The sequence below is a fragment of the Cibotium barometz genome, chromosome 50 (assembly GCF_041138505.1).
Source record: "Cibotium barometz isolate CiBa-2024 chromosome 50, ASM4113850v1, whole genome shotgun sequence".
In the NCBI taxonomy this organism is placed as follows: Eukaryota; Viridiplantae; Streptophyta; class Polypodiopsida; order Cyatheales; family Cibotiaceae; genus Cibotium; species Cibotium barometz.
The window spans coordinates 40,509,409-40,519,491 of record NC_141095.1 but is presented as its reverse complement, the minus strand read 5'-3'; the positions used below and the strand labels follow the sequence as shown (position 1 = coordinate 40,519,491).

At 40.0% G+C, this 10,083-nt stretch overlaps 1 non-coding gene across 1 annotated transcript; it reads right to left on the bottom strand.

Annotated features, from left to right (window-relative positions):
- Nucleotides 1–2,855: 2,855 nt before the first annotated feature.
- On the bottom strand, nt 2,856–2,935 carry TRNAL-CAG (transfer RNA leucine (anticodon CAG)). The gene has a single exon. It is a non-coding gene; the product is annotated as a tRNA-Leu (tRNA).
- Nucleotides 2,936–10,083: the final 7,148 nt, after the last annotated feature.

Sequence of the window (10,083 nt, the reverse complement as noted above, 5' to 3'; positions counted from 1 at the left end):
TTTGAAGTAGTATGTAGATCTAAATAAGTTCAGCCATGAGAGCTAAAGAAAGGAATATGGTCTTCATTCGTGTGTGATCTAAGAGATGCTCAAATTTCTTGGGGAAGTACAAGAAACTATCACCAAGATATTGCGGTCCATACATAATCACAAGGAAGGTTGGGGACCAAGCATACAAACTCTTGCTACTCCCATACTTACTTGTTCACAATGTTTTCCATGTCAGCTTACGTAAGAAGTATGTAACTAGACTTGAACATCTTTTAGATGATGAATAAGTGTTCTCTCAACTCAAGGTCAAATAGAAATCAAACCCGAAGCTATCTTGAATGTCAAAGAGAAACCACTTCGAAAGAGAATCCTTAATCAAATGGAAGATATATCCTGTGGAAGATGCAACTTGGGAAAAGTAGGAAGAACTATCCTCCAACTTGGGAGATGAGGACATCTTGGATCTTTAGTGTGAAAGTAAATCATATATGAGAAGGGCTAGTTCATCACTAAGAGTAAGGGTTACTTGCATGAGGAAGGGATAGTTGCATGGAAATTGGATGGTCACATAGTTTAACTCTAGTGCATAAGATATGGTGGGCGATAATCAACCATGAATTAACTAAGGGAGCATGTGGAGTTCCCAACCATCATTTTCAAGTAAAAAAGGCCCCGCTAGATCATTTGAAATACATGAGTTTTTATCCAAGGAAAGAAGAGAGTATTTTGCATCAATTTGAATACCTGCATATCATTTTACCTAGTATAATCATTGCTTTACACTTTGGATAGTTTAATTACACATATACAAGAGGCTTAGGATTACAATAGTATGTAGGGAGCCCAAGAGAAACGAAGCTACTTGGTGATATGGGTGAGCCCATGGATAAGGATGTTATTATTTATTGTGACAACATGAGCAACATACAATTAGCAAATAACCCAATCTATCATGCTAGGATGAAACACATCGAGGTGCATTATCACTTTGTGAGGGATAAGGTTCTAGTAAGTCACGTTGATTTCGTATATGTGAGCATAGAGGATCAAGTGGCTGACATCTTCACGAAGGTATTAGGTAAAGAGAAGCTCCACAAGTTTAGGAGCTTATTTGGAGTGCAGTTGTGTGGAGTTGAGCTAGAGGGGGAGTGTTAAGATATCGAGCTCAACCAATGCTTGTGCAGATATTAATGAGCCGCTTAATAGCTTTTTGCACTTATGCCATTGGCACGGTTGGTGAGATTTATGGTTAATATGTTGCCAGTGGGATGATAGGTTGTATGACGAACCACATCGAGATTACTAGAGCATGGCATAGTTATAGCACCAGCTCATATAGTCGGGTTCACGCTGTGGACCGAGACCTTGTATATTTTAGTACGAGAGTACTTTCCCTTAGAAAATTCATCCATCCATCTCTTTGTGTCTTCCTCTCTCGCATCTGTGTGTTTGCTTACAAGGAAATTAAGCTCGCCCTCTCCCCCACATTCTCTTTATTCCATTCATAAGAGAAAGAGATAGAGAGAGTAGCCCGTTAGGCTCTTTACACATGCAAGGACTCAAATACAAGCAAGTCTATTAAGCCTTAACCTCTTTAGACATGCAAGGACTCAAATACAAGCAAGTATATTAAGCCTTAACCTCTGCTAAAAGGAGACTTATAACAAGCAAAGAACAAAAGGCAAGTCCATTAAGCCTTGATCTCTACCAAAGGCGACCTATGATAAGTAAAGAAATCAAGGCAACAAGAGGGGAAAATGCACCAAGTTCAAGCTTGGCATGACGAAGAAGAAAAACTAAACAAGTTAAATCAAGAGCTTAGATTTAGAATTATGCGGTTCGCAATAAAAAATGGAAAGATTCTACCCATACATTGATCCACAAGGTGCAGAGCTTGAGCTACAAGTGTAGAGAAATCTCACAAAAAACACTATTGTAGGGAAAAAGCTATGTGAAGCTTGTATAAGAGCTCTTATAAGCAAAAATTAGAAGCTCTAGTTTTCCTCACCCTCACAATTTTATTCACATTGCTCTTTACTCTCTTCATCGTGCCTTTTCTTAGAGCTTTGGGAGTCATTTGAGGTTTTTTAAATCAAAGGTTTATTTCATCTAAGGTTTCCAATGTTTATTTTTATACTTCAACTTCTAAGGTTCATGGGTGATTTCTCTAACCTTATTATTCCAAGGAAATTAAATCTAAACCTTATTCACACAAGTTTTTATAGACTCTTTGGAGTCTACCATACCCAAAAATTACTTATAGATCTTCATTTTGGGTCTTCATTTAGAGTAGATGTATTTATAAAGCTATGGGTGATGATGACCTTAAGTGTTCTATATCATTCTTGTGGTGTTCCCTTATAAATTGGTGAGGTTTATGCTAGTCTTATATAGGGGTAGATATTCAACCGATGCTCCAAGGTGGTGAAATGGTTTATCAACTTATAAAGAAGGATATTGGACTTATACTATGATTCAAGGCTATACATCTTTGGAAACTGAGCCAACATTTATATTTTCGTGGAGGTGGGTCTTCCACAAGACTTTTGAAAAACCAGAATTTATTTTAGTCCTTATATCAAAGTGCTCTATAATTGCCTCACTTCAATTGTACGGGAGCTCATGGTGCATGTTGTATCTTTCCACACACGAAGCCCTTTACCAAGTCGAATATATTATTTTTTGGAAGCCATGGTGGTAGGCCAAGCTCTTGCGTTCACACCATTGTAGGTCTCTCTCTCCATTCGGGCATTAAACTTCTAAGATTCGAAAGAAATTTAACTGATGTTCTCCGTCCTCCGCTGCTTTCAGGACAGCTTATAATAATGCCCCTCAAAAGGCAGGGAGCAGGGATGCGTTAAAATTGTCAGGAGTGGGATTTGAACCCACGCCCTTTCGGACCAGTACCTGAAACTGGCGCCTTAGACCGCTCGGCCATCCTGACTCGGTTGCTTCGGCTTCCTTTCACATTAAATTTGTGGGAACCCCGGCATTTTATAGTTGTGATGGTCCTCCTAGCTTTTTGGTTACACCAACCTCGCTCGTTTGTAGGATGCCGTATTCACACACACATAAATCGCGTAGTCCTAGTGTGCACACAGCATTTTATTCTGTGAATCAAACAAACACACTACAGATGCTTCATGGAAGGCGGCTTTTGGGGTTACGCGTACCCTTTGGAGGAGGGAGAAGTTTATCACTGTTTCCTTTCTATCTATCAACTCCTTTAAAGAGTGATTGATTCATTTGCCTAGCTAGCCTATAGCTTCGTTGACTTTCGAAACAAGTTGAATGGCGGTTTTGAATTGAAAAAAGGCAAGCTAACAAGGCATTCAAGTCAGGACAAGGCATTCAAATTTCAAGTAGTACATTGCGGGCAAAGCTAGGTCACTCACTAGTAACTACTACTAAAGGCTTATATGCGGGCAGACCTAACAAGTCATTCAAGTATTGCTTGTTTAAACTTCATCATACAAGTTTATGAGGGTTCCTCTTCTCTGGGGGCGTGGCCTTTGACTCTGATATCTTCAGAACAAGTCTCCGATGGAACATTGTGCTTCCAGTAATGTTATTGAGGTGATTGGCTTGTATCTTCTTGGAGATTCAAATTGTTGAAGGCCCTTTTACTTTCTATTGACTATCTTGGCCGTATACCTCATTTCTTATATATCTCAGAGTGGTCGGCATGAGCGTCAACATGCTTTCTCCCTTGAAACTTCTTCTTCTTCTTGTCATCTCAGAAGATGTCGTGCCTTTGCCTTTAGCATTGGCCAAAAATGCAGCATCACCCCGCCATGGCGGCGGGTCTTCAGCCACATCTCCTTCTCAAGCAACATAGCACTAAATTCTTCAAATGATAGACGTGGAACTCTAACCTGAGTGTTTAATGCCGTAGCCAACCTATCATAATTTTGTGGTAGAATTCGGATGTACCTCCGAGCTAGTTCCTCGCTGGTCTTTGTAATCCCCAGAGCAGCCATTTGATCTCGCAGATTTTTCATCTGCACATCTCCTGCTCAAGCAACATAGCACTAAATTCTTCAAATGATAGAGGTGGAACTCTAACCTGACTGTTTAATGCTATAACCAACCCATTATAATTTTGTGGAAGAATTCGGATGCACCTCCGGGCTAGTTCCTCATCACTGGTCTTTGTAATCCCCAGAGCAGAGCAAAGCCATTTTATCTTGCAGATTTTTCATCCGTGTGATAAATGCTTCAGCAACTTCTCCTTTAACAAACTTCTCTCAGCGCGCGGCAAGTTGATTCTCAAGATTCTGAATCCTAGTTTGATTCGAGTCTCGTACTGATTCGAGTCTCGTACTGATTCCTCAATATGGTCCAAGCCTCCGCCCCGATGCCTGGCATAAAGTGTATCAGCATTGCACCTCTTCCATGCCCAAAGAAGTGTAGCATCTAGTGGAAGTGTGTTTGCATTGTTGTTGGGGTCGGGGGTTCCCACTGGTTCTGCATCCGTTCCCAGGAACAGTTTCTAAAAGCTCATTAAGAGTCTAGAATGGCGTTGATTTTGAATTTTCAGAGAGTGTAGTTTGTCCCATCAAGCTTGACTTTTGTGAAGGCTGGTGGACGAATGGGCAATACTGATGCAATAGTAGCAATAGAGGTAGAAGCCATCACTTCTAGTATTCTATGCAAAGAAAGAATAGACTTTATGCACTATTTTTGCTAAAAGCACCTAAGCTCTGATACCATATAAGAATATAGCACAACATAAAGATAGATGGCAAAACAAAGTCCAATAGACACACAATGGAGAGAATTTAAAACTCTAAGATAGATACAATTTGATAGTGTTGTCCACCCATGTGCTCTCAAGTAGACTTAGATGGCGATCTAGATAGACTCCGGATGGAGGAAGTACTAAGTGTAAAGAGTGTGGATACTCACAAACATTAGATACCTTAGTGTGTGATGACTATGTCGATTTATAGTGTTACATAAGAGATAGTGTGCTAGACGTACGGACAGTTATGCGGTATCAACGCTGTCCGCGTATCAAGAACGCGGACAACCATCCCCACCACCACCCACTTCTTAGGTATGAAATATTCTCTATATCATTGGGCCCTAGCTAACTCTTACACCCCTCATTATCTCCTAATTAAATATTATAGGAATATTTCATTAGGTATCCTATATAATATTCCAAGAATATTCTCTATACTGTTGGGCCCCAGCTAACTCTTGCACCCCTAACCATCAATGGTGATAATAAAACGACTCCATCAAGCGTCTAAGCTAGGGTTTCCACCAAAGACACATACACCGATGGCTTCTCCTCATAATGGGAGCCTTTACAAATGTGCGCCAAACATAGATGTGAGATACATGCTGAAAGGCGGGCTTTGAGTGTATACTACACCTTTCCTATATTGTATTTGGGTTGAGAATCCTACTCTAATGTATTGAGTGCAACATCAAGCAAAAGTGGCTGAAAAGATAACTTTATCTTATTGGCATATACATGTACAAATGCACATGTCTATAGCCTATCAATGTGCATGCTATCATGGTAGATTGTTGTAAAATATTAAGTGTTGGATGTTAAAATGCTAAATTTATAATTAAAGTTAGATTATTGTCTTGTAGATCCCCTACAAACACAATGCAAAAATATATCTTACTTGAGAGAGCATGGATTACAAGCTAGATTGTTGTCTTGTAGATCCCCTACAAACATAATGCAAGAATATATCTTGCTTGAAAGAGCATGGATTACAAGCCACAGAGTGCCACATCACCTAGCAAAAATAAAATGCGACCTTACAACTTCTAATCATCACAAAACATGGTGCCTTTGATGAATAAGATGAGTCAAATCTCTCAACAATGCAAGACTCATCTTCATCAACATTGGCCTCCACATCTTAGGTAATCTCTCAACCTAAACAAACTCCTAGCCTTATCAAGTGAGTAACCTCCTCCAACCAACAACCCAATTCAAAACCTTGATACTAATTAGAAGCTTTTGAATCACCAATGGCTCCCTTTGAAGGAGCCCCACCAAATCTGAAATTGGTCTTTGCACCTCTACCATACATTGTAGGATACCTCGGGATGATGGTAGTGGTTGAAGAAGCTTCCTTAGATGACTTCCATGATGGCAAGGAGGATACATCAGCCCCTTGTGAAATATTTGGCTAGCATACTTTTCTTCATAGTAGGTCTCGGAAAATACCATTGCTTGCTTGATATTGATAGGATTTTGAGCCTTCAAATCAGCCCTAATGTTTGGGTTCAATCCCTTGATATACTTGATAATCTTAAAGTGCTCATGAAAGTCCTTCACATGCAATGTGAGCTTGACAAACTTATGAGTGTATGCTGTTACACTCCCCATTTATTCTAAATCATCTCATTCACATATGAGCTTGCCTTTTGAAGTCTAGAAGTGAAGGTCTCCCTCACCTCTTCCTTGAAGGCCTCCCAAGAAATGACCACATAACCATCACTCTCTGCAATTCTCACCACCAAGCATGGGCATAGCCTTCCAAATGTAGAGTGGCAAAGCAGAATTTTGCCTTCTCACTTCTTGGACTAATCTTGAAGTACATGTCCAATTTGTTGGTCCATTCTTCAAAATGTTCATTGGACATTCTCTCACCTGTAAGATCCGTGTCCCCACCGTGCAACAAATTCAGGGGTGCTAGCAGTGAAAGTAGCACTTCTTACACAGGGCAGGGTCCCACACTCGGGGCCTCGCCCATGGACAAAAGACTAATCCATCGGTTCTTCCAAAACAGAACCCGAAAAAACTTCCCTTGCCCGGAAAGCACGGGTGATTCCTCCAGGATAAACTTTTCTCTAACGTAGTCAAAAGCTAAGCTTATCTAACAGAACTGATTTGACCGAACCCGTAAGTCCCATAGTCAGATCAGGGAAAAGATTGCCCTTGGATCATAGAGACCAATGCTTTTTTCCTCATTGAGAGGCACAGTCGTTGATTCTTTTCCATAGAACAATTTTTTGTCTAAGATTTACTTCATCTATCGTACCATAACAGAAATTGAGTCTCAATTTAGGGATCCATCAGTCCAGCCTAACCCCATCAGTCCCATGGGTTAGCCAACTACCCAACCACTATAGTGATGGGATCTAATTAGGAAATTTGGTTAGGTTTTGTCCCGGCGGGTATCAGGGAAAAGAGTTCCCAGGCCCCCTAACCGGATATTCATGCAAACTTAAAACTAGTCACACCACTTACACACCCAATGAAATTGACTTTTTCACAGAATCAGCTATCTTTAAAAATAATCATTTAATGATACCATTGAGTCACTGATCCTAATCCTCAAAATCTGCGGTTAAATCCTTATTTCCAATCATTCCTTCATCGGTGTACCTATGGCATCATTGGCAACCAGAACGCTCACCACCTGTCCACTCAGGGGCCTTTTCGATAGTTCCTAGCTCATAGTAACCGTCAATATATTCACATATCAAAATGGAAACTCCATTAAAGATCAACAAGATCAACCAATGGATCCATATAAAAGGGCCATGGACTCATCCGTTGAGGACCAGCAAGGTCAATCAACCAGATCTATGCCCGAATTCAGAAAACAACTCTTACTCCTTGTTCCAATATCTTCCACCACAACGCACGTGTGGGTATCGTCATTGGTGACCCAGAGCCCGAGCACCGTATGGTCAGCACCCTCTAGGATCCTTTACAAGTGACCTAGCACTTCACTCATAGGCCGCTTCCTTGGTCCCTCATCCACCGTACCGAAAGCTCACCATTTTAATCAAAAACCGAGGCTGGTCAAGACCTTGGCCGACCTTGCTACGTGAGGCGTCCGCCATTGACTCTCCGTCGTCGTTGTTGCAACTTAATAGATTAGGTCTCCATGACCTCATTCACAAGACGGTCAAAATGCTTCCCCAAGCATTCTTGACATAAAACATTCATTAAAAAAACAAGTCATAAATACAGTTTTTTCTATAACGAACTCTCGTCTTTCCACATTGTTCCACATCAACTACATTATTTAATTCCACAACCATTTCATAAGTATTCCTATACTCATCCAATCACATCATTTTCATCTCATCACATCTTTCCTCAATTTATCCTCATCAGATCTCATCCACTCGCATCTACTCATATCCACATCAGATCTCATCCACTCGCATCAGATCATATCCACATCTCATCACATCACATTCATTTGTATCTCATCCATTCAGACCACATCACATTCACTCACAACTCATCCATTCATTTTACCTCACATCTCATTCATTCTCATCTGTCCCAATTCACATCCCATAACTTCACATTCATTCATATCCATCACATTCATTCTCATCACCATTATATCACATCACTTCTATCCACATCACATCTCATTCATACACATCTCATCTCATTCATCCACATCCATCCAATCGTTCACATGTACGACTACTCATATCTATCCATACATTCACATCCATCACATCACATTCTTTCACATACACATCTATATCCGTTCTGTCACATACATCTCTTTCACATACTCATTCACATTCATTCTTCACATACACATTCACATCCATTCTTCTCATACACATCCTTATCCATTCTTTCACATACTCATTGTGAATGGGATGTGAATAGATGTGATAAGATGAAATGGGATGCGATAGGATGTGAATGGATGCAAGTCATTTGAAGCATGTGTATGATCAAAAGAAAATTTGGCAAAGTTGGCTCCTCATGTGATGCTTCACGTTGCACTTTACCGTCCTCATTAATCACTTGAGCGGCTTGACTTCATTGGCACTTGTATTATCATGATCCTCCATTTGCTTTGGATCTTGAGATGATTTGCCTTCCTGGCCTTCTTCTATTCCCCATGTTCATTTGCAATTTTGGAAAGGTTGGAAAACACTAATTTGGGTGTAAATGACTCAAATGGAGTCATAATTTTACATGCATAATGTTGAGACAAACACTTGTACCACCCTAGATCTTAGTTGTGATGAGTGTTATATCTCTGACTTTTGGGTTCTATGCCACATGCCCACTTTTCAGTACACTATTCAAACAAACTCCGATTTGTGCACTCTTTATGTTGTTGTTTTGGTAAGGTCTTGATGAGTAGATTAGGAATCTTTAAAAATAGTTTTTAAAAAGTTAACCCCCCTTTTGGCTAGAGTTGACTTCTCAAAAAAGCCAGTTACAAGGGTTTGACCAAGTCCTCGATCGATTTAAATGCTTGATAGCTTGACAGGGATAGCCCCAAGTGTAAGGAATAAGATTCTAATCTTGGTTTCAAATTAGCAATTAGGGTTTTTGATTATCTTTGCCCAATCAAATTTGGTGTCAAAGAAGATGATGTTGGAGAAGAGCTTTATGCTTGCCGATCTCCCCGCCAAGCCTTCTCACCCCCTTGCCAGAGTTTGAAATCCGATGGCAAAGGTTGAGGCCAAGGCTTCACACTAGTGTACCTAATCCTCCATCTATTTGCTTTTCCAAGGCACTCAAGAATAGAAAGATTCAAGCCATGCTCCCCTTTGACCTCTTCACCTATGCCAAAGGTACCCTCTCCACAATCTAGATTCTATGAACTTGAAATAGTGAATTGTAGATTGCTTGGAGAGAGTAGAGTCACTTACAATATAGGCATTTATACAACATGGCAATCCAATCCAAAAATCATTACAAGATTTTAATAACAATGAAGAGGATAGCTTGGTCTAATTTAGTGTAGCTTCTCCAATAAGATCACATCAACACATTAAGTCAAGCCACCCATATATGTCTTCATCACACCATTAGCATGCGTATTTGCATTCAATTGAGTAAGTCGAAGTAGTAATAGCATCATGGGTATGTCCAATAGCATTGAACCTTTACCATCATGGATATAGATGGTAAGAATACACATGTAATGACTCAAGTTTACTCCCAAATGTAGCCAATGCTCACAAGTATTTACTAATGATGCGTTAAGTTGTTTCAAACTTGCAACATTATAGATTTGGCTCACTAATAAGCCACTAGTGAATTATTTAAGTGATGTAATCACATATTAATGTCACTAATGATGTGAATAAGGCATCCATTCTTTAAGAAGTTAGGGT